This window comes from Brienomyrus brachyistius, chromosome 2 (genome assembly GCF_023856365.1).
Source record: "Brienomyrus brachyistius isolate T26 chromosome 2, BBRACH_0.4, whole genome shotgun sequence".
Classification (NCBI taxonomy): Eukaryota; Metazoa; Chordata; class Actinopteri; order Osteoglossiformes; family Mormyridae; genus Brienomyrus; species Brienomyrus brachyistius.
Window position 1 is genome coordinate 42,349,126 of NC_064534.1, and position 20,555 is coordinate 42,369,680.

The 20,555-nt window shown below is 46.4% G+C and overlaps 7 non-coding genes and 6 pseudogenes across 7 annotated transcripts; all 13 read left to right on the plus strand.

The window, feature by feature from the left end:
- The first annotated feature begins 4,356 nt into the window (after positions 1 to 4,356).
- Positions 4,357 to 4,465, plus strand: LOC125732319 (5S ribosomal RNA; annotated as a pseudogene).
- Positions 4,466 to 5,543: 1,078 nt separating this feature from the next.
- LOC125732090 (5S ribosomal RNA) lies at positions 5,544 to 5,662 on the plus strand (annotated as a pseudogene).
- A 1,086-nt stretch (positions 5,663 to 6,748) lies between these two features.
- Positions 6,749 to 6,867, plus strand: LOC125730242 (5S ribosomal RNA). The gene has a single exon (XR_007390614.1). It is a non-coding gene; the product is annotated as a 5S ribosomal RNA (ribosomal RNA).
- A 3,606-nt stretch (positions 6,868 to 10,473) lies between these two features.
- Positions 10,474 to 10,592, plus strand: LOC125731547 (5S ribosomal RNA; annotated as a pseudogene).
- Positions 10,593 to 11,218: 626 nt separating this feature from the next.
- Positions 11,219 to 11,337, plus strand: LOC125734593 (5S ribosomal RNA). The gene has a single exon (XR_007393899.1). It is a non-coding gene; the product is annotated as a 5S ribosomal RNA (ribosomal RNA).
- Positions 11,338 to 12,406: 1,069 nt separating this feature from the next.
- On the plus strand, positions 12,407 to 12,525 carry LOC125734743 (5S ribosomal RNA). The gene has a single exon (XR_007394046.1). It is a non-coding gene; the product is annotated as a 5S ribosomal RNA (ribosomal RNA).
- Positions 12,526 to 13,600: 1,075 nt separating this feature from the next.
- LOC125731609 (5S ribosomal RNA) lies at positions 13,601 to 13,719 on the plus strand (annotated as a pseudogene).
- A 1,068-nt stretch (positions 13,720 to 14,787) lies between these two features.
- LOC125736492 (5S ribosomal RNA) lies at positions 14,788 to 14,906 on the plus strand. Its single transcript, XR_007395770.1, has one exon. It is a non-coding gene; the product is annotated as a 5S ribosomal RNA (ribosomal RNA).
- Positions 14,907 to 15,532: 626 nt separating this feature from the next.
- Positions 15,533 to 15,651, plus strand: LOC125737257 (5S ribosomal RNA). Its single transcript, XR_007396523.1, has one exon. It is a non-coding gene; the product is annotated as a 5S ribosomal RNA (ribosomal RNA).
- Positions 15,652 to 16,720: 1,069 nt separating this feature from the next.
- On the plus strand, positions 16,721 to 16,839 carry LOC125734744 (5S ribosomal RNA). The gene has a single exon (XR_007394047.1). It is a non-coding gene; the product is annotated as a 5S ribosomal RNA (ribosomal RNA).
- A 1,073-nt stretch (positions 16,840 to 17,912) lies between these two features.
- On the plus strand, positions 17,913 to 18,031 carry LOC125731610 (5S ribosomal RNA; annotated as a pseudogene).
- A 1,068-nt stretch (positions 18,032 to 19,099) lies between these two features.
- On the plus strand, positions 19,100 to 19,218 carry LOC125736493 (5S ribosomal RNA). Its single transcript, XR_007395771.1, has one exon. It is a non-coding gene; the product is annotated as a 5S ribosomal RNA (ribosomal RNA).
- A 1,075-nt stretch (positions 19,219 to 20,293) lies between these two features.
- On the plus strand, positions 20,294 to 20,412 carry LOC125731856 (5S ribosomal RNA; annotated as a pseudogene).
- Positions 20,413 to 20,555: the final 143 nt, after the last annotated feature.

Genomic DNA, 20,555 nt, shown 5'->3' on the forward strand with positions numbered 1-20,555 from the left:
CTTGTCCTGTTAACTTGTTAGGTCGAGACCTTATGGTACAAATGGGCATTAGCGTGGTTGCCACAGCCACTGGCATGAAAGCAATCGTAAATGAAGAAGCTTATGTTGTGCAAGGAACCACAACACCACAATATTACTGGTCTCTGGACCTAGGGGGAACTGCACAGACACGAGAATTATTGCGGAAAACTAGAGAAAAGCAGTCCCCTAGACAGGCCCAGTTCATGCCTGACGATGCCTTACACGTCACTATGCGGTACAAAGACACCCTTGGACCAGATTATGTCTATGACAAAATGTTTCATGCCCTCCAAGACACTTGTATTACCTTACAATATATGTATGTTAACCCCACCACTGGGTTTTCAGCAGCCTCAGTCATTTTATCTAACAAGCAACAGGCTGTATTTAGAGAGAGAACACCACACGTATCTCTTTCAAAACCACCCCAGATGCAGTGGAGAGATGTAGAGATGTTCTTACGAGATTCTATGCACAGTTACAATGACTACCAACCCGTATCTGGCTCCTGTTGGAGCTATGATGAGAAACACAATGTGTGGCGGTTTCCTTTGGGATGGAGAGTTCAAACCACTCCCACCACACACTTAAAGGACCCAGCCTGACAAATTTTTTCAACCCTGGAGGAGGGATCATGTCCAGATCTAGATCGCCTCCCAGAAGGGTTATGGTCCTCCTCCCCCACTGATGTAGGGCTGGTAAAGGGATTCCCACCTTACAAAGTAACTGTGAAATCAGAACACCGTCCGGTAGTTAGGCAATACCCATTAAAACCTGAAGCAGAGAAAGGTATAGCCCCTGTAGTGCAAGACATGTTAGCATCAGGAATATTGCGAGAGGCTCCTGAAGCCACTTGCAACACTCCTATCTTTCCAGTCCAGAAGGGACATACAGGGAAATGGCGCATGGTGCAGGATTTAAGACCAGTTAATAACATAGTGCAACATGCAGCACCAGATGTGCCTAACCCACACTTATTGCTCAACTCATTGACTCCTGATAAAAGCTACTTCTCAGTAGTGGATCTTAGTAATGCATTTTTCTCAGTACCATTGCACCCTGATTCTCAACATTTATTTGGATTTACCTATAAAGGGAAAAAATATACATATACTAGACTCCCTCAGGGATTTTCTGAAAGTCCACATGTATATACCATGGCCCTTAGATACTCTATGAGTACCTGTGAAATTCCATCACATAGTCAGGTATTACTATACGTGGATGATATCTTAATAGCAGCAGATTCAGAACAACATTGCAAAGAAACTACCCTAACTGTGCTTCAGCATTTATACAATACTGGACATAAAGCTTCTAAACAGAAGTTGCAGTATTGCAAAAAGACAGTTGTCTATTTAGGGCATAACCTTTCACAAAAAGGTCGCTCGCTGCTAGAGATAAGGAAACAAGCTATACAGGAAGCACCTAAACCACAGACTAAACAACAGATGATGTCCTTTTTAGGGCTCTGCAATTATTGTAGAGAATGGTTACCAGATTATGCTTTTCTAGTTCAACCTTTGCAAAGTTGGATCAAAAGAGGAGCAATACAACGAGAGAAAGTTTACTATATGAATGACAAGCCCATCCTACCAAAAAATTTATACAAAACAGCTGCTTTGGTGAGCCATGGAAATACTCATGTCTCAACAGGAGGGATGGTACATATCATACAACAATATTTCTATGCTATAAATTTTTCTGATTATGCAAAACAATTTTGTAGGACATGCTTAATTTGTTGTAAACACAATGCACAAGGAAACATCAGACCAAAACGTGGCCAGTTCCCCACAGCTGAGTATCCATTTCAAATTGTACATATGGATTTTATTGAATTATCTTGGTCACAAGGAAAGAAATACTGTCTAGTTATTATAGACACCTTTTCTAAGTGGGTAGAAATATACCCTGTAAAGCATTGTGATGCAATGACCGTTGCAAAATGTTTGGTAAGCCATTATTTCCCTACCTATGGCATACCTCATATTATAAGATCAGACAATGGGACTCATTTTGTAAATCAGACTATGTCCCTTTGCTCACAAGCATTAGGTTTTACGCTTAAGAATCATTGTGCGTATCACCCCCAGAGTGCAGGCTTAGTGGAAAGGACCAACGGCACTATTAAAACAAGGCTAAAAAAGACAATGGAAGAGACAAAAAGGCCGTGGCCAGAATGTTTGTCTCTAGTAAAATTATGGATGAGAATAACTCCCACTCCTGCAGGATTAACACCTTTTGAAATAGTGTATGGTAGACCATTTCCCCTAGCAACTGAAATGAATGACATAGAAAAAGCAGACCGAGAAAATACGCTGGCTGATTGGATGCGTAAACTACTAACATCACAACAAAAACATAGCCCCAGTAGTCTGCCGGTAAATTCTGTTTCTACTCAACAGGATAACTTGCAGCCGGGAGATTGGATCCTGGTCAAGGTCCTGTTGCGGAAAGATTGGAGCACACCTCGGTGGGACGGTCCTTATCAAGTCCTCCTCACAACACCAACAGCAGTAAAGATCGCAGAACGACCTTCCTGGATACACAAAAGTCACTGTAAACCCATCAAGCCCTTATCAGAGGCCTCAGCGACAGAGTAGCAGTGGAAGTCCGCTACAAAGGCACAGTAACCAATAGGGTGCTGTTGTCTCAACCCGGTGAAGAAAACAACTGAGCTGCACTCTATTTAGGATGGCCCTGATAGGGTGGGGATGTGGTAAAGTGACTCTATGGGTCATTCTTGTTGTAGGACTTGTATGGTTGTCCTTGCTCTCACCAGCTCCATTACAGCACCTACGGCGATGGACCCATGATGACTTCCATCTACGCCCGTTGCCCGCTGACCACTCACATCCATTTATGCAAAACTACTGGTACCGATATGTACATGATACTGTAACAGCGAAAAATGTGACAAATTGCTATGTTTGTTCAGTAATGCCCACTCATAGTGAAGGACCTACGGTGTATGGCAGAGCTATGAATATCTTCTGCAGGTATAGGATATCAAAGTAATGTTTCACTTATATTTTCTTTTGTTTTTCATTTTATTTTTCTGTTGTTTTATTACTGTTATACCATGTTTGAAAATGTTTATTAATCAAGCTCTTAATGCTGCTTTTCGGACACGCAGTACAATGTTTCTCTCCCTTACCCAAACTATAGAGACAGAGCCTGATTCCAGCGATGGCGATGAAGAAGACATATAATTCATAATGACGGCCGAGCCGAAAGCACCCGTGCAGGGCTCGGACCTGAAGAAACGGAATTAAATGTTTTCCAGGATAATGACAATGTGGTCTAATTGAAGGTTGTACCTAAAGTGCTTTTGCAACTTGTACAATGTTGATGCTTCTGATCATACTGTCATGATAAACAGGAGGGACTGTTAGGTTGAAGAAACAGTTGTTAATCATTTCTGTATGATCAGCAATGAGTGTAAATATATATGTATACGTTATTTCTTATCTTCTAGCCACATACTCTTAGCTATTGTACTCTAAGTAAGTGGTTAACAGCTGCCTACTTAGATAAGAATCTCACTTCCCTCTCTTGCGCCCCCCATTGACTATAAATAAAGAAGTCAAGGGGAACTACCCTTTGTAACACATTCTGCTGTAGTTTGCATTGCAGAGAGTGTGGGTACCCTTGCAAGTAAAACTGTAACCTGTGTGTGTCTCGTAAATGTGGAGTTGGGGTGGAAACGCCGGGCGCTTTCCCCAACAGCCAGCTTAATGTTTAGGTTAGTGGGAATCACAGAGGAATTAGGGATGGAAACTTCTTTGCTGGTGGTAGAAGCGGTCTGGTGAATTTTTAGAGAGAAGAGGCCGTCGATGTTTGAATGTAGAAAATTGTTCTGGCTGCAGCCTGCAGTATGGACTTGTTGGTGTGTGTAGCTCCCAGTGTTCTGACAGCGCGACGTTTTGGGGAAGCATGTGATTCAGCAGCTACCAGTGGGCTTCGTGCGGCGGAGATTTTGTGGCTGTTAGCTGAGTTGATAGCAGAGAGTCGTTAAGAGAAGCCTGCATGCGGTAGGCAAAGGAGTAATGTTTGCCGGCGGGGGACGTGCGGCGATTAACCTGTGAGGTAGTGAAAAGGACTTAAAGAGAAGGAAGTGTGCGGATGCGGAAAGAATGGAATAATTGTGGTAGGCTGCCGGCTGAGTAGTTTGGTGAATGTTTGGTGTGGGTCCGGCGCTGCCGATTGGATGGTGGGGCTGCAGTGTGAGTCAGATGAAAAAAAAAAAAAACCAGGAGTAGGATCCAATGGGACTAACTGGCATGTATAGACGCGTGTAATGCAAAAGGGCTGTTTTGGGTAGCGTCTCTCGCTTACGGCCATACCACCCTGAACATGCCTGATCTTGAAAGCTAAGCAGAGTATGGTCTGGTTAGTACTTGGAAGGGAGACCACCTGAGAATACCAGGTGCTGTAAGCTTTTCTCACTTTTACTTTATACAGGGGGCGATCCACTTCACGATTAATTTAAATCTATCACTCCACTTCCATTTTACTATTTTATATATATATATATATTCTCTCTTTCATAAAGGCAGCTTTTAGAAACCGTTTTACTCTAAATACTGCCTGGTAATTCTAGGTGCTGTAAGCTGTTCGTGCCTTTATTCCACCAGGGCGCGATCTTCTCACAAACTTGAAGACTGTCACTCCCCATTCACGTTTTACAACTTATTGTTAATAATAAAGAGACAGCTTTTTACACACAGTTTTAAACAAAGTACTGATATAATTCCTCTTCAACTCACCACTTTGTTTTCTATGCAAAAACCACTTCACCACAGAAGACTCGATATTATTGGCATAGCAAGGTCTGCTCTTCTCCTCCTTTCAAAACTCGCTAAAAGCTGTATTTAAAAGAGCAGGTTGGCCGGGGTAATTCACACCCTTCAATGCCAGATTAATGTTTAGGTTAGTGGGAATCACAGAGGAATTAGGGATGGAAACTTCTTTGCTGGTGGTAGAAGCGGTCTGGTGAATTTTTAGAGAGAAGAGGCCGTCGATGTTTCAATGTAGAAAATTGTTCTGGCTGCAGCCTGCAGTATGGACTTGTTGGCATGTGTAGCTCCCAGTATTCTGACAGCGCAACGTTTTGGGGAAGCATGTGATTCAACAGCTACCAGTGGGCTTCGTGCGGCGGAGATTTTGTGGCTGTTAGCGGAGTTGATAACAGAAAGTCATTAAGAGAAGCCTGCATGCGGTAGGCAAAGGAGTAATGTTTGCCGGCGGGGGACGTGCGGCGATTAACCTGTGCGGTAGTGAAAAGGACTTAAAGAGAAGGAAGTGTGCGGATGCGGAAAGAATGGAATAATTGTGGTAGGCTGCCAGCCGAGTAGTTTGGTGAATGTTTGGTGTGGGTCCAGCACTGCCGATTGGATGGTGGGGCTGCAGTGTGAGTCAGATAAAAAAAAAAAAAAAACAGGAGTAGGATCCACTTGGACTAACTGGCATGTATAGAGGCGTGTAATGCAAAAGGGCTGTTTTTGGTAGTTTTTCTCGCTCACGGCCGTACCACCCTGAACACGCCCGATCTAGTCCGATCTCGGAAGCCAAGCAAGATAGGGTCTGCTTAGTACTTGGATGGGAGATCTACTGGGAATACCAGGTGCTGTAAGCTTTTCTCACTTTTACTTCATACAGGGGGCGCTCCACTTCTCGATTAATTTAAATCTATCACTCCCCTTCCATTTTACTATTTTATATATATATATTTTTTTTTTTTTTCTCTCATTCATAAAGGCAGCTTTTACACACCGTTTTACTCTAAATACTGCCTGGTAATTATAGCTACTGTAAGCTGTTTGTGCCTTTATTCCACCAGGGCGCGATCTTCTGACAAACTTGAAGACTGTCACTCCCCATTCACGTTTTACAACTTATTGTTAATAATAAAGAGGCAGCTTTTTACACACAGTTTTAAACAAAGTACTGATATAATTCCTCTTCAACTCACCGGTTTGTTTTCTATGCAAAAAACACTTCACCACAGAAGACTCGATATTATTGGCATAGCATGGTCTGCTCTTCTCCTCCTTTCAAAACTCGCTAAAAGCTGTATTTAAAAGAGCAGGTTGGCCGGGGTAATTCACACCCTTCAATGCCAACTTAATGTTTAGGTTAGTGGGAATCACAGAGGAATTAGGGATGGAAACTTCTTTGCTGGTGGTAGAAGTGGTCTGGTGAATTTTTAGAGAGAAGAGGCCGTCGATGTTTGAATGTAGAAAATTGTTCTGGCTGCAGCCTGCAGTATGGACTTGTTGGCGTGTGTAGCTCCCAGTGTTCTGACAGCGCGACGTTTTGGGGAAGCATGTGATTCAACAGCTACCAGTGGGCTTCGTGCGGCGGAGATTTTGTGGCTGTTAGCGGAGTTGATAACAGAAAGTCATTAAGAGAAGCCTGCATGCGGTAGGCAAAGGAGGAATGTTTGCTGGTGGGGGACGTGCGGCGATTAACCTGTGCGGTAGTGTAAAGGAGTTAAAGAGAAGGAAGTGTGCGGATGCGGAAAGAATGGGATTATTGTGGTAGGCTGCCGGCTGAGTAGTTTGGTGAATGTTTGGTGTGGGTCCGGCGCTGCCGATTGGATGGTGGTGCTGCAGTGTGAGTCAGATAAAAAAAAAAAAAAACCAGGAGTAGGATCCAATGGGACTAACTGGCATGTATAGAGGCGTGTAATGCAAAAGGGCTGTTTTTGGCAGCGTCTCTCGCTTGAGGCCATACCACCCTGAACACGCCTGATCTCATCTGATCTCGGAAGCTAAGCAGGGTAGGGTGTGGTTAGTACTTGGATGGGAGACCACCTGGGAATACCAGGTGCTGTAAGCTTTTCTCACTTTTACTTTATAAAGGGGGCGCTCCACTTCACGATTAATTTAAATCTATCACTCCCCTTCCATTTTACTATTTTATATATATATTTTTTTTCTCTCTTTCATAAAGCCAGCTTTTAGAAACCGTTTCACTCTAAATACTGCCTGGTAATTCTAGGTGCTGTAAGCTGTTTGTGACTTTATTCCACCAGGGCGCGATCTTCTCACAAACTTGAAGACTGTCACTCCCCATTCACGTTTTACAACTTATTGTTAATGATAAAGAGACAGCTTTTTACACACAGTTTTAAACAAAGTACTGATATTATTCCTCTTCAACTGACCGCTTTGTTTTCTATGCAAAAACCACTTCACCACAAAAGACTCGATATTATTGGCATAGCAAGGTCTGCTCTTCTCCTCCTTTCAAAACTTGCTAAAAGCTGTATTTAAAAGAGCAGATTGGCAGGGGTAATTCACACACTTCAATGCCAGCTTAATGTTTAGGTTAGTGGGAATCACAGAGGAATTAGGGATGGAAACTTCTTTGCTGGTGGTAGAAGCGGTCTGGTGAATTTTTAGAGAGAAGAGGCCGTCGATGTTTGAATGTAGAAAATTGTTCTGGCTGCAGCCTGTGTCATGCCCTGCTCGTCGGCTCCTCCTGTGTGCCATGCCCCCTGCCTACCCACGTGTGTTTCCCGGATTGTACCCAGCTGTGTCTGATTATTTTCAATCAGTCCTGTGTATTTCAGTCCGTGTCTTACCCGAGTCCTGTGTCCGTCATTGATGTTCATGGATGTTTGTTTGCGTGAGATCCCCGTATTCCTGAATAAACCCCGTTCGTCCCGTATCCTGCCTGCCTGCTTCCTCCTTCCGCACAATCGCCGCTCTCCGCCGCGCTCGCGCACCTCGACCCGTGACAGAATGACGGACCCGAAAAAGAAAAATAAGCGGAGAAGGAGGATCCCGTAGGAGCCGATCCGCCTGGGAGCCTGCTCGCTCTCCAGGATATGGATCGCTCCGGAGGAAGAGGTACCCGTCCGGTCTCCAGCCCGGGGGCCGCTCCAGCGAGGTACCTGCCCTGTCTCCATGTTCTGGCACTCGAGTGAGGAGGAGGAGGAGGAGCCCTTCCTCTTCCCTTACCAGGAGCGGGAGCCGGTGTTTTCGCCGTCTGTGTTTGCAGACATCGCGCCACCTCCCGCTGCCACCAGGCGCCAGAAGAGCAAGGAGGGGTCCATCGAATACCCGGACCCACTGCTCATCCCCCCTGCAGCAGCCACCCCGGAGGCGCCGTCCGCGCCTCAACCAGGGAAGACGGCCGACTGCATCTCCCAGTTCTTCGCCCTCCAGGGGCTATTCTGGAGGATCTGGGAGGGACTGGGCACTCCAGTGAGTCCGGAGGCAGAGGACATTGTAACGCGGCTCCAGAAAGACTTTGCCGCGTTCACTCCCGCCTCCGACCGGGGGGATCTGGAGAAAATGGCAGAGGGAGTTCGGCAGCTCCTCCAGCTCCAGAGGGCTGCGGACCCCGCTCCCGTGCAGCCGCCATTGCCGGCGGACCCCGCTCCCGTGCAGCCGCCATTGCCGGCGGACCCCGCTCCCGTGCAGCCGCCATTGCCGGCGGACCCCGCTCCCGTGCAGCCGCCTTCGCCGCTGCCGCCGCCTGCGCAGCCGCCTTCGCCGTCGCCGCCGCCTGCGCAGCCGCATTCGCTGCCTGCTGCAGCTCCCGGGCCGGCGCCCCCACTGCAACCACCTGCAGCTCCCGGGCAGGCGCCCCCACTGCAGCAAGCTCCTGTTCCTGACCGCGCTCCTGTTCCTGACCGCGCTCCTGTTCCTGACCGCGCTCCTGTTCCTGTCCCGGCGCCCCCACTGCAACCACCTGCAGCTCCCGGGCCGGCGCCCCCACTGCAGCCACCTCCAAGTCCTGACCGCGCTCCAAGTCCTGACCGCGCTCCTGTTCCTTCTCCCCCTGTGACTGTTTCTCCCTCGCCCCGGCGAACTCGACCCCGACCGGGGGTCATGTCTGTGTCCCGTAAAGGGAGGGGACACAGACGCAGGGCTGGGGTCCCGCCCGCCCTGCCCCCTGGCTCGCCCTGCGTCGCCTGCGCTGGGGCTCGGTTGGCGCCTGCGGGTCCTGGCCCTCCGGGTCGGCTGTCGCCTGCGGGTCCCTCTCCGGTGCCTCGTCGCCCTGCCTCGCTCCCCCCTTCGGTGCCTGGTCGGTCGCCTGGGGGTTCCCCGACGGCGGCTCCTTGGTCGCCTGCGGGGCCCCTACCTGCGGCCCGTCGGAGGACGTCGCCGCCTGCAGCGGCTCCCCCCCTCGCCTTGCCTTCGCCCTGGCCCCTTCCAGCTCCCTCGTCCCCTTCCCTGGTGCTCCCTCCTGCTCCCTCCCTGGCCCCTCCGCGGGTCCCTCGCCCTGTCTCCTCTGCCCCTCCGTGGTCCCCTCCGGCTGCCTCCCGTCGCCCGCTGGGGCTCCCACGGGCTCCCCTTTGTTCCCCCGCCTTCTCTCCCTTCTTTCCTGTCTCTGTCCCGCCTGTCTTTGTTCCTCCTCCTGCCTTTGTCCCGCCGTCCTCTGTTCCTGGTCCCTTTGTTCTGCCCCGCTCTGTTCCTGGTTTCCCGTCGTTCCCTCCCGTCACTCCCGCTCCTTTTGTTCCGCCTGTTCCCTCTGTTTCTCCCTTCCTGATTTGTCTGTCTGCCTTCCCGTCCCTTTGTCAGCTCCTGTCGCACGTCCTGTCGCTTGCCCTGTTTTGTGCCTCGGTCCTGTTTCCCGTCTCTTGTTGATTCTGTTTTTTTGCTCCAGGTCCCGGTTCCCGTGTCCCGTCTGTCGCCTCCTCCCTGGCGCGCCCGGTGAAGCGCGCCTTTGGGGGGGGGGGTTCTGTCATGCCCTGCTCGTCGGCTCCTCCTGTGTGCCACGCCCCCTGCCTACCCACGTGTGTTTCCCGGATTGTACCCAGCTGTGTCTGATTATTTTCAATCAGTCCTGTGTATTTCAGTCCGTGTCTTACCCGAGTCCTGTGTCCGTCATTGATGTTCATGGATGTTTGTTTGCGTGAGATCCCCGTATTCCCGAATAAACCCCGTTCGTCCCGTATCCTGCCTGCCTGCTTCCTCCTTCCGCACAATCGCCGCTCTCCGCCGCGCTCGCGCACCTCGACCCGTGACAGCCTGCAGTATGGACTTGTTGGTGTGTGTAGCTCCCAGTGTTCTGACAGCGCGACGTTTTGGGGAAGCATGTGATTCAGCAGCTACCAGTGGGCTTCGTGCGGCGGAGATTTTGTGGCTGTTAGCGGAGTTGATAACAGAGGGTCGTTAAGAGAAGCCTGCATGCAGTAGGCAAAGGAGTAATGTTTGCCGGCGGGGGACGTGCGGCGATTAACCTGTGCGGTAGTGAAAAGGAGTTAAAAAGAAGGAAGTGTGCGGATGCGGAAAGAATGGAATAATTGTGGTAGGCTGCCGGCTGAGTAGTTTGGTGAATGTTTGGTGTGGGTCCGGCGCTGCCGATTGGATGGTGGTGCTGCAGTGTGAGTCAGATAAAAAAAAAAAAACCAGGAGTAGGATCCAATGGGACTAACTGGCATGTATAGACGCGTGTAATGCAAAAGGGCTGTTTTTGGTCACGTCTCTCGCTTATGGCCATACATCCCTGAACACGCCCGATCTCATCCAATCTCGGAAGCCAAGCAGGGTAGGGTCTGGTTAGTACTTTGATGGGAGACCTCCTGGGAATACCAGGTGATGTAAGCTTTTCTCACTTTTACTTTATACAGGGGGCGCTCCACTTCACGATTAATTTAAATCTATCACTCCCCTTCCATTTTACTATTTTATATATATATTTTTATTTTCTCTCTTTCATAAAGGCAGCTTTTACACACCGTTTTACTTTAAATACTTCCTGGTAATTCTAGGTGCTGTAAGCTGGTCGTGCCTTTATTCCACCAGGGCACGATCTTCTCACAATCTTGAAGACTGTCACTCCCCATTCACGTTTTACAACTTATTGTTAATAATAAAGAGACAGTTTTTTACACACAGTTTTAAACAAAGTACTGATATAATTCCTCTTCAACTCACCGCTTTGTTTTCTATGCAAAAACCACTTCGCCACAGAAGACTTGATATTTTTGGCATAGCAAGGTCTGCTCTTCTCCTCCTTTCAAAACTTGCTAAAAGCTGTATTTAAAAGGGCAGGTTGGCCGGGGTAATTCACACCCTTCAATGCCAGATTAATGTTTAGGTTGCCGATTGGATGGTGGTGCTGCAGTGTGAGTCAGATAAAAAAAAAAAAAACCAGGAGTAGAATCCAATGGGACTAACTGGCATGTATAGACGCGTGTAATGCAAAAGGGCTGTTTTTGGTAGCGTCTCACGCTTATGGCCATACCACCCTGAACACGCCCGATCTCATCTGATCTCGGAAGCCAAGCAAGGTAGGGTCTGGTTAGTACTTGGATGGGAGACCTCCTGGGAATACCAGGTGCTGTAAGCTTTTCTCACTTTTACTTTATACAGGGGGCGCTCCACTTCACGATTAATTTAAATCTAGCACTCCCCTTCCATTTTACTATTTTATATATATATTTTTTTTCTCACTTTCATAAAGCCAGCTTTTAGAAACCGTTTTACTCTAAATACTTCCTGGTAATTCTAGGTAAGCTGTTCGTGCCTTTATTCCACCAGGGCGCGATCTTTTCACAAACTTGAAGACTGTCACTCCCCATTCACGTTTTACAACTTATTGTTAATGATAAAGAGACAGCTTTTTACACACAGTTTTAAACAAAGTACTGATATTATTCCTCTTCACCTGACCGCTTTGTTTTCTATGCAAAAACCACTTCGCCACAGAAGACTCGATATTATTGGCATAGCAAGTTCTGCTCTTCTCCTTTCAAAACTTGCTAAAAGCTGTATTTAAAAGAACAGATTGGCCGGGGTAATTCACACCCTTCAATGCCAGCTTAATGTTTAGGTTAGTGGGAATCACAGAGGAATTAGGGATGGAAACTTCTTTGCTGGTGGTAGAAGCGGTCTGGTGAATTTTTAGAGAGAAGAGGCCGTCGATGTTTGAATGTAGAAAATAGTTCTGGCTGCAGCCTGCAGTATGGACTTGTTGGTGTGTGTAGCTCCCAGTGTTCTGACAGCGCGACGTTTTGGGGAAGCATGTGATTCAGCAGCTACCAGTGGGCTTCGTGCGGCGGAGATTTTGTGGCTGTTAGCGGAGTTGATAACAGAGGGTCGTTAAGAGAAGCCTGCATGCAGTAGGCAAAGGAGTAATGTTTGCCGGCGGGGGACGTGCGGCGATTAACCTGTGCGGTAGTGAAAAGGAGTTAAAAAGAAGGAAGTGTGCGGATGCGGAAAGAATGGAATAATTGTGGTAGGCTGCCGGCTGAGTAGTTTGGTGAATGTTTGGTGTGGGTCCGGCGCTGCCGATTGGATGGTGGTGCTGCAGTGTGAGTCAGATAAAAAAAAAAAAAACCAGGAGTAGAATCCAATGGGACTAACTGGCATGTATAGACGCGTGTAATGCAAAAGGGCTGTTTTTGGTAGCGTCTCACGCTTATGGCCATACCACCCTGAACACGCCCGATCTCATCTGATCTCGGAAGCCAAGCAAGGTAGGGTCTGGTTAGTACTTGGATGGGAGACCACCTGGGAATACCAGGTGCTGTAAGCTTTTCTCACTTTTACTTTATACAGGGGGCGCTCCACTTCACGATTAATTTAAATCTAGCACTCCCCTTCCATTTTACTATTTTATATATATATTTTTTTTCTCTCTTTCATAAAGCCAGCTTTTAGAAACCGTTTTACTCTAAATACTTCCTGGAAATTCTAGGTGCTGTAAGCTGTTCGTGCCTTTATTCCACCAGGGCGCAATATTCTCACAAACTTGAAGACTGTCACTCCCCATTCACGTTTTACAACTTATTGTTAATGATAAAGAGACAGCTTTTTACACACAGTTTTAAACAAAGTACTGATATTATTCCTCTTCAACTGACCGCTTTGTTTTCTATGCAAAAACCACTTCACCACAGAAGACTCGATATTATTGGCATAGCAAGTTCTGCTCTTCTCCTTTCAAAACTTGCTAAAAGCTGTATTTAAAAGAACAGATTGGCCGGGGTAATTCACACCCTTCAATGCCAGCTTAATGTTTAGGTTAGTGGGAATCACAGAGGAATTAGGGATGGAAACTTCTTTGCTGGTGGTAGAAGCGGTCTGGTGAATTTTTAGAGAGAAGAGGCCGTCGATGTTTCAATGTAGAAAATTGTTCTGGCTGCAGCCTGCAGTATGGACTTGTTGGCGTGTGTAGCTCCCAGTGTTCTGACAGCATGACATTTTGGGGAAGCATGTGATTCAACAGCAACCAGTGGGCTTCGTGCGGCGGAGATTTTGTGGCTGTTAGCGGAGTTGATAACAGAGGGTCTTTAAGAGAAGCCTGCATGCGGTAGGCAAATGAGTAATGTTTGCCGGCGGGGGACGTGCAGCGATTAACCTGTGCGGTAGTGAAAAGGAGTTAAAAAGAAGGAAGTGTGCGGATGCGGAAAGAATGGAATAATTGTGGTAGGCTGCCGGCTGAGTAGTTTGGTGAATGTTTGGTGTGGGTGCGGCGCTGCCGATTGGATGGTGGTGCTGCAGTGTGAGTCAGATAAAAAAAAAAAAAAAACAGGAGTAGGATCCAATGGGACTAACTGGCATGTATAGAGGCGTGTAATGCAAAAGGGCTGTTTTTGTTCGCGGCTCTCTCTTATGGCCATACCATCCTGAACACGCCCGATCTCGTCTGATCTCGGAAGCTAAGTGGGGTAGGGTCTGGTTAGTACTTGGATGGGAGACTGCCTGGGAATACCACGTGCTGTAAGCTTTTCTCACTTTTACTTTATACAGGGGGCACTCCACCTCACGATTAATTTAAATCTATCACTCCCCTTACTATTTTATATATTTCTTTTTTCTCTCATTCATAAAGGCAGCTTTTACACACGTTTTACTCTAAATACTGCCTGGTAATTCTAGGTGCTGTAAGCTGGTCGTGCCTTTATTCCACCAGGGCACGATCTTCTCACAATCTTGAAGACTGTCACTCCCCATTCACATTTTACAACTTATTGTTAATAATAAAGAGACAGCTTTTTACACACAGTTTTAAACAAAGTACTGATATAATTCCTCTTCAACTCACCGCTTTGTTTTCTATGCAAAAACCACTTCGCCACAGAAGACTTGATATTTTTGGCATAGCAAGGTCTGCTCTTCTCCTCCTTTCAAAACTTGCTAAAAGCTGTATTTAAAAGAGCAGGTTGGCCGGGGTAATTCACACCCTTCAATGCCAGATTAATGTTTAGGTTAGTGGGAATCACAGAGGAATTAGGGATGGAAACTTCTTTGCTGATGGTAGAAGCGGTCTGGTGAATTTTTAGAGAGAAGAGGCCGTCGATGTTTCAATGTAGAAAATTGTTCTGGCTGCAGCCTGCAGTATGGACTTGTTGGTGTGTGTAGCTCCCAGTGTTCTGACAGCGTAACGTTTTGGGGAAGCATGTGATTCAACAGCTACCAGTGGGCTTCGCGCGGCAGAGATTTTGTGGCTGTTAGCGGAGTTGATTACAGAGGGTCGTTAAGAGAAGCCTGCATGCGGTAGGCAAAGGAGTAATGTTTGCCGGCGGGGGACGTGCGGCGATTAACCTGTGCGGTAGTGAAAAGGAGTTAAAGAGAAGGAAGTGTGCGGATGCGGAAAGAATGGAATAATTGTGGTAGGCTGCCGGCTGAGTAGTTTGGTGAATGTTTGGTGTGGGTCCGGCGCTGCCGATTGGATGGTGGTGCTGCAGTGTGAGTCAGATAAAAAAAAAAAAAAACCAGGAGTAGAATCCAATGGGACTAACTGGCATGTATAGACGCGTGTAATGCAAAAGGGCTGTTTTTGGTAGCTTCTCACGCTTATGGCCATACCACCCTGAACACGCCCGATCTCATCTGATCTCGGAAGCCAAGCAACGTAGGGTCTGGTTAGTACTTGGATGGGAGACCTCCTGGGAATACCAGGTGCTGTAAGCTTTTCTCACTTTTACTTTATACAGGGGGCGCTCCACTTCACGATTAATTTAAATCTATCACTCCCCTTCCATTTTACTATTTTATATATATATTTTTATTTTCTCTCTTTCATAAAGGCAGCTTTTACACACCGTTTTACTTTAAATACTTCCTGGTAATTCTAGGTGCTGTAAGCTGGTCGTGCCTTTATTCCACCAGGGCACGATCTTCTCACAATCTTGAAGACTGTCACTCCCCATTCACGTTTTACAACTTATTGTTAATAATAAAGAGACAGCTTTTTACACACAGTTTTAAACAAAGTACTGATATAATTCCTCTTCAACTCACCGCTTTGTTTTCTATGCAAAAACCACTTCGCCACAGAAGACTTGATATTTTTGGCATAGCAAGGTCTGCTCTTCTCCTCCTTTCAAAACTTGCTAAAAGCTGTATTTAAAAGGGCAGGTTGGCCGGGGTAATTCACACCCTTCAATGCCAGATTAATGTTTAGGTTGCCGATTGGATGGTGGTGCTGCAGTGTGAGTCAGATAAAAAAAAAAAAAACCAGGAGTAGAATCCAATGGGACTAACTGGCATGTATAGACGCGTGTAATGCAAAAGGGCTGTTTTTGGTAGCGTCTCACGCTTATGGCCATACCACCCTGAACACGCCTGATCTCATCTGATCTCGGAAACCAAGCAAGGTAGGGTCTGGTTAGTACTTGGATGGGAGACCTCCTGGGAATACCAGGTGCTGTAAGCTTTTCTCACTTTTACTTTATACAGGGGGCGCTCCACTTCACGATTAATTTAAATCTAGCACTCCCCTTCCATTTTACTATTTTATATATATATTTTTTTTCTCACTTTCATAAAGCCAGCTTTTAGAAACCGTTTTACTCTAAATACTTCCTGGTAATTCTAGGTAAGCTGTTCGTGCCTTTATTCCACCAGGGCGCGATCTTTTCACAAACTTGAAGACTGTCACTCCCCATTCACGTTTTACAACTTATTGTTAATGATAAAGAGACAGCTTTTTACACACAGTTTTAAACAAAGTACTGATATTATTCCTCTTCACCTGACCGCTTTGTTTTCTATGCAAAAACCACTTCGCCACAGAAGACTCGATATTATTGGCATAGCAAGTTCTGCTCTTCTCCTTTCAAAACTTGCTAAAAGCTGTATTTAAAAGAACAGATTGGCCGGGGTAATTCACACCCTTCAATGCCAGCTTAATGTTTAGGTTAGTGGGAATCACAGAGGAATTAGGGATGGAAACTTCTTTGCTGGTGGTAGAAGCGGTCTGGTGAATTTTTAGAGAGAAGAGGCCGTCGATGTTTGAATGTAGAAAATAGTTCTGGCTGCAGCCTGCAGTATGGACTTGTTGGTGTGTGTAGCTCCCAGTGTTCTGACAGCGCGACGTTTTGGGGAAGCATGTGATTCAGCAGCTACCAGTGGGCTTCGTGCGGCGGAGATTTTGTGGCTGTTAGCGGAGTTGATAACAGAGGGTCGTTAAGAGAAGCCTGCATGCAGTAGGCAAAGGAGTAATGTTTGCCGGCGGGGGACGTGCGGCGATTAACCTGTGCGGTAGTGAAAAGGAGTTAAAAAGAAGGAAGTGTGCGGATGCGGAAAGAATGGAATAATTGTGGTAGGCTGCCGGCTGAGTAGTTTGGTGAATGTTTGGTGTGGGTCCGGCGCTGCCGATTGGATGGTGGTGCTGCAGTGTGAGTCAGATAAAAAAAAAAAAAACCAGGAGTAGAATCCAATGGGACTAACTGGCATGTATAGACGCGTGTAATGCAAAAGGGCTGTTTTTGGTAGCGTCTCACGCTTATGGCCATACCACCCTGAACACGCCCGATCTCATCTGATCTCGGAAGCCAAGCAAGGTAGGGTCTGGTTAGTACTTGGATGGGAGACCACCTGGGAATACCAGGTGCTGTAAGCTTTTCTCACTTTTACTTTATACAGGGGGCGCTCCACTTCACGATTAATTTAAATCTATCACTCCCCTTCCATTTTACTATTTTATATATTTCTTTTTTCTCTCATTCATAAAGGCAGCTTTTACACACCGTTTTACTCTAAATACTTCCTGGTAATTCTAGGTGCTGTAAGCTGTTCGTGCCTTTATTCCACCAGGGCGCAATATTCTCACAAACTTGAAGACTGTCACTCCCCATTCACGTTTTACAACTTATTGTTAATGATAAAGAGACAGCTTTTTACACACAGTTTTAAACAAAGTACTGATATTATTCCTCTTCAACTGACCGCTTTGTTTTCTATGCAAAAACCACTTCACCACAGAAGACTCGATATTATTGGCATAGCAAGTTCTGCTCTTCTCCTTTCAAAACTTGCTAAAAGCTGTATTTAAAAGAACAGATTGGCCGGGGTAATTCACACCCTTCAATGCCAGCTTAATGTTTAGGTTAGTGGGAATCACAGAGGAATTAGGGATGGAAACTTCTTTGCTGGTGGTAGAAGCGGTCTGGTGAATTTTTAGAGAGAAGAGGCCGTCGATGTTTCAATGTAGAAAATTGTTCTGGCTGCAGCCTGCAGTATGGACTTGTTGGCGTGTGTAGCTCCCAGTGTTCTGACAGCATGACATTTTGGGGAAGCATGTGATTCAACAGCAACCAGTGGGCTTCGTGCGGCGGAGATTTTGTGGCTGTTAGCGGAGTTGATAACAGAGGGTCTTTAAGAGAAGCCTGCATGCGGTAGGCAAATGAGTAATGTTTGCCGGCGGGGGACGTGCAGCGATTAACCTGTGCGGTAGTGAAAAGGAGTTAAAAAGAAGGAAGTGTGCGGATGCGGAAAGAATGGAATAATTGTGGTAGGCTGCCGGCTGAGTAGTTTGGTGAATGTTTGGTGTGGGTGCGGCGCTGCCGATTGGATGGTGGTGCTGCAGTGTGAGTCAGATAAAAAAAAAAAAAAAACAGGAGTAGGATCCAATGGGACTAACTGGCATGTATAGAGGCGTGTAATGCAAAAGGGCTGTTTTTGTTCGCGGCTCTCTCTTATGGCCATACCATCCTGAACACGCCCGATCTCGTCTGATCTCGGAAGCTAAGTGGGGTAGGGTCTGGTTAGTACTTGGATGGGAGACTGCCTGGGAATACCACGTGCTGTAAGCTTTTCTCACTTTTACTTTATACAGGGGGCACTCCACCTCACGATTAATTTAAATCTATCACTCCCCTTACTATTTTATATATTTCTTTTTTCTCTCATTCATAAAGGCAGCTTTTACACACGTTTTACTCTAAATACTGCCTGGTAATTCTAGGTGCTGTAAGCTGGTCGTGCCTTTATTCCACCAGGGCACGATCTTCTCACAATCTTGAAGACTGTCACTCCCCATTCACATTTTACAACTTATTGTTAATAATAAAGAGACAGCTTTTTACACACAGTTTTAAACAAAGTACTGATATAATTCCTCTTCAACTCACCGCTTTGTTTTCTATGCAAAAACCACTTCGCCACAGAAGACTTGATATTTTTGGCATAGCAAGGTCTGCTCTTCTCCTCCTTTCAAAACTTGCTAAAAGCTGTATTTAAAAGAGCAGGTTGGCCGGGGTAATTCACACCCTTCAATGCCAGATTAATGTTTAGGTTAGTGGGAATCACAGAGGAATTAGGGATGGAAACTTCTTTGCTGATGGTAGAAGCGGTCTGGTGAATTTTTAGAGAGAAGAGGCCGTCGATGTTTCAATGTAGAAAATTGTTCTGGCTGCAGCCTGCAGTATGGACTTGTTGGTGTGTGTAGCTCCCAGTGTTCTGACAGCGTAACGTTTTGGGGAAGCATGTGATTCAACAGCTACCAGTGGGCTTCGCGCGGCAGAGATTTTGTGGCTGTTAGCGGAGTTGATTACAGAGGGTCGTTAAGAGAAGCCTGCATGCGGTAGGCAAAGGAGTAATGTTTGCCGGCGGGGGACGTGCGGCGATTAACCTGTGCGGTAGTGAAAAGGAGTTAAAGAGAAGGAAGTGTGCGGATGCGGAAAGAATGGAATAATTGTGGTAGGCTGCCGGCTGAGTAGTTTGGTGAATGTTTGGTGTGGGTCCGGCGCTGCCGATTGGATGGTGGTGCTGCAGTGTGAGTCAGATAAAAAAAAAAAAAAAACAGGAGTAGAATCCAATGGGACTAACTGGCATGTATAGACGCGTGTAATGCAAAAGGGCTGTTTTTGGTAGCTTCTCACGCTTATGGCCATACCACCCTGAACACGCCCGATCTCATCTGATCTCGGAAGCCAAGCAACGTAGGGTCTGGTTAGTACTTGGATGGGAGACCTCCTGGGAATACCAGGTGCTGTAAGCTTTTCTCACTTTTACTTTATACAGGGGGCGCTCCACTTCACGATTAATTTAAATCTAGCACTCCCCTTCCATTTTACTATTTTATATATATATTTTTTTTCTCTCTTTCATAAAGCCAGCTTTTAGAAACCGTTTTACTCTAAATACTTCCTGGAAATTCTAGGTGCTGTAAGCTGTTCGTGCCTTTATTCCACCAGGGCGCAATATTCTCACAAACTTGAAGACTGTCACTCCCCATTCACGTTTTACAACTTATTGTTAATGATAAAGAGACAGCTTTTTACACACAGTTTTAAACAAAGTACTGATATTATTCCTCTTCAACTGACCGCTTTGTTTTCTATGCAAAAACCACTTCACCACAGAAGACTCGATATTATTGGCATAGCAAGTTCTGCTCTTCTCCTTTCAAAACTTGCTAAAAGCTGTATTTAAAAGAACAGATTGGCCGGGGTAATTCACACCCTTCAATGCCAGCTTAATGTTTAGGTTAGTGGGAATCACAGAGGAATTAGGGATGGAAACTTCTTTGCTGGTGGTAGAAGCGGTCTGGTGAATTTTTAGAGAGAAGAGGCCGTCGATGTTTCAATGTAGAAAATTGTTCTGGCTGCAGCCTGCAGTATGGACTTGTTGGCGTGTGTAGCTCCCAGTGTTCTGACAGCATGACATTTTGGGGAAGCATGTGATTCAACAGCAACCAGTGGGCTTCGTGCGGCGGAGATTTTGTGGCTGTTAGCGGAGTTGATAACAGAGGGTCTTTAAGAGAAGCCTGCATGCGGTAGGCAAATGAGTAATGTTTGCCGGCGGGGGACGTGCAGCGATTAACCTGTGCGGTAGTGAAAAGGACTTAAAGAGAAGGAAGTGTGCGGATGCGGAAAGAATGGAATAATTGTGGTAGGCTGCCGGCTGAGTAGTTTGGTGAATGTTTGGTGTGGGTGCGGCGCTGCCGATTGGATGGTGGTGCTGCAGTGTGAGTCAGATAAAAAAAAAAAAAAAACAGGAGTAGGATCCAATGGGACTAACTGGCAAGTATAGAGGCGTGTAATGCAAAAGGGCTGTTTTTGTTCGCGGCTCTCTCTTATGGCCATACCACCCTGAACACGCCTGATCTCGTCTGATCTCGGAAGCTAAGTGGGGTAGGGTCTGGTTAGTACTTGGATGGGAGACTGCCGGGGAATACCACGTGCTGTAAGCTTTTCTCACTTTTACTTTATACAGGGGGCACTCCACCTCACGATTAATTTAAATCTATCACTCCCCTTACTATTTTATATATTTCTTTTTTCTCTCATTCATAAAGGCAGCTTTTACACACGTTTTACTCTAAATACTGCCTGG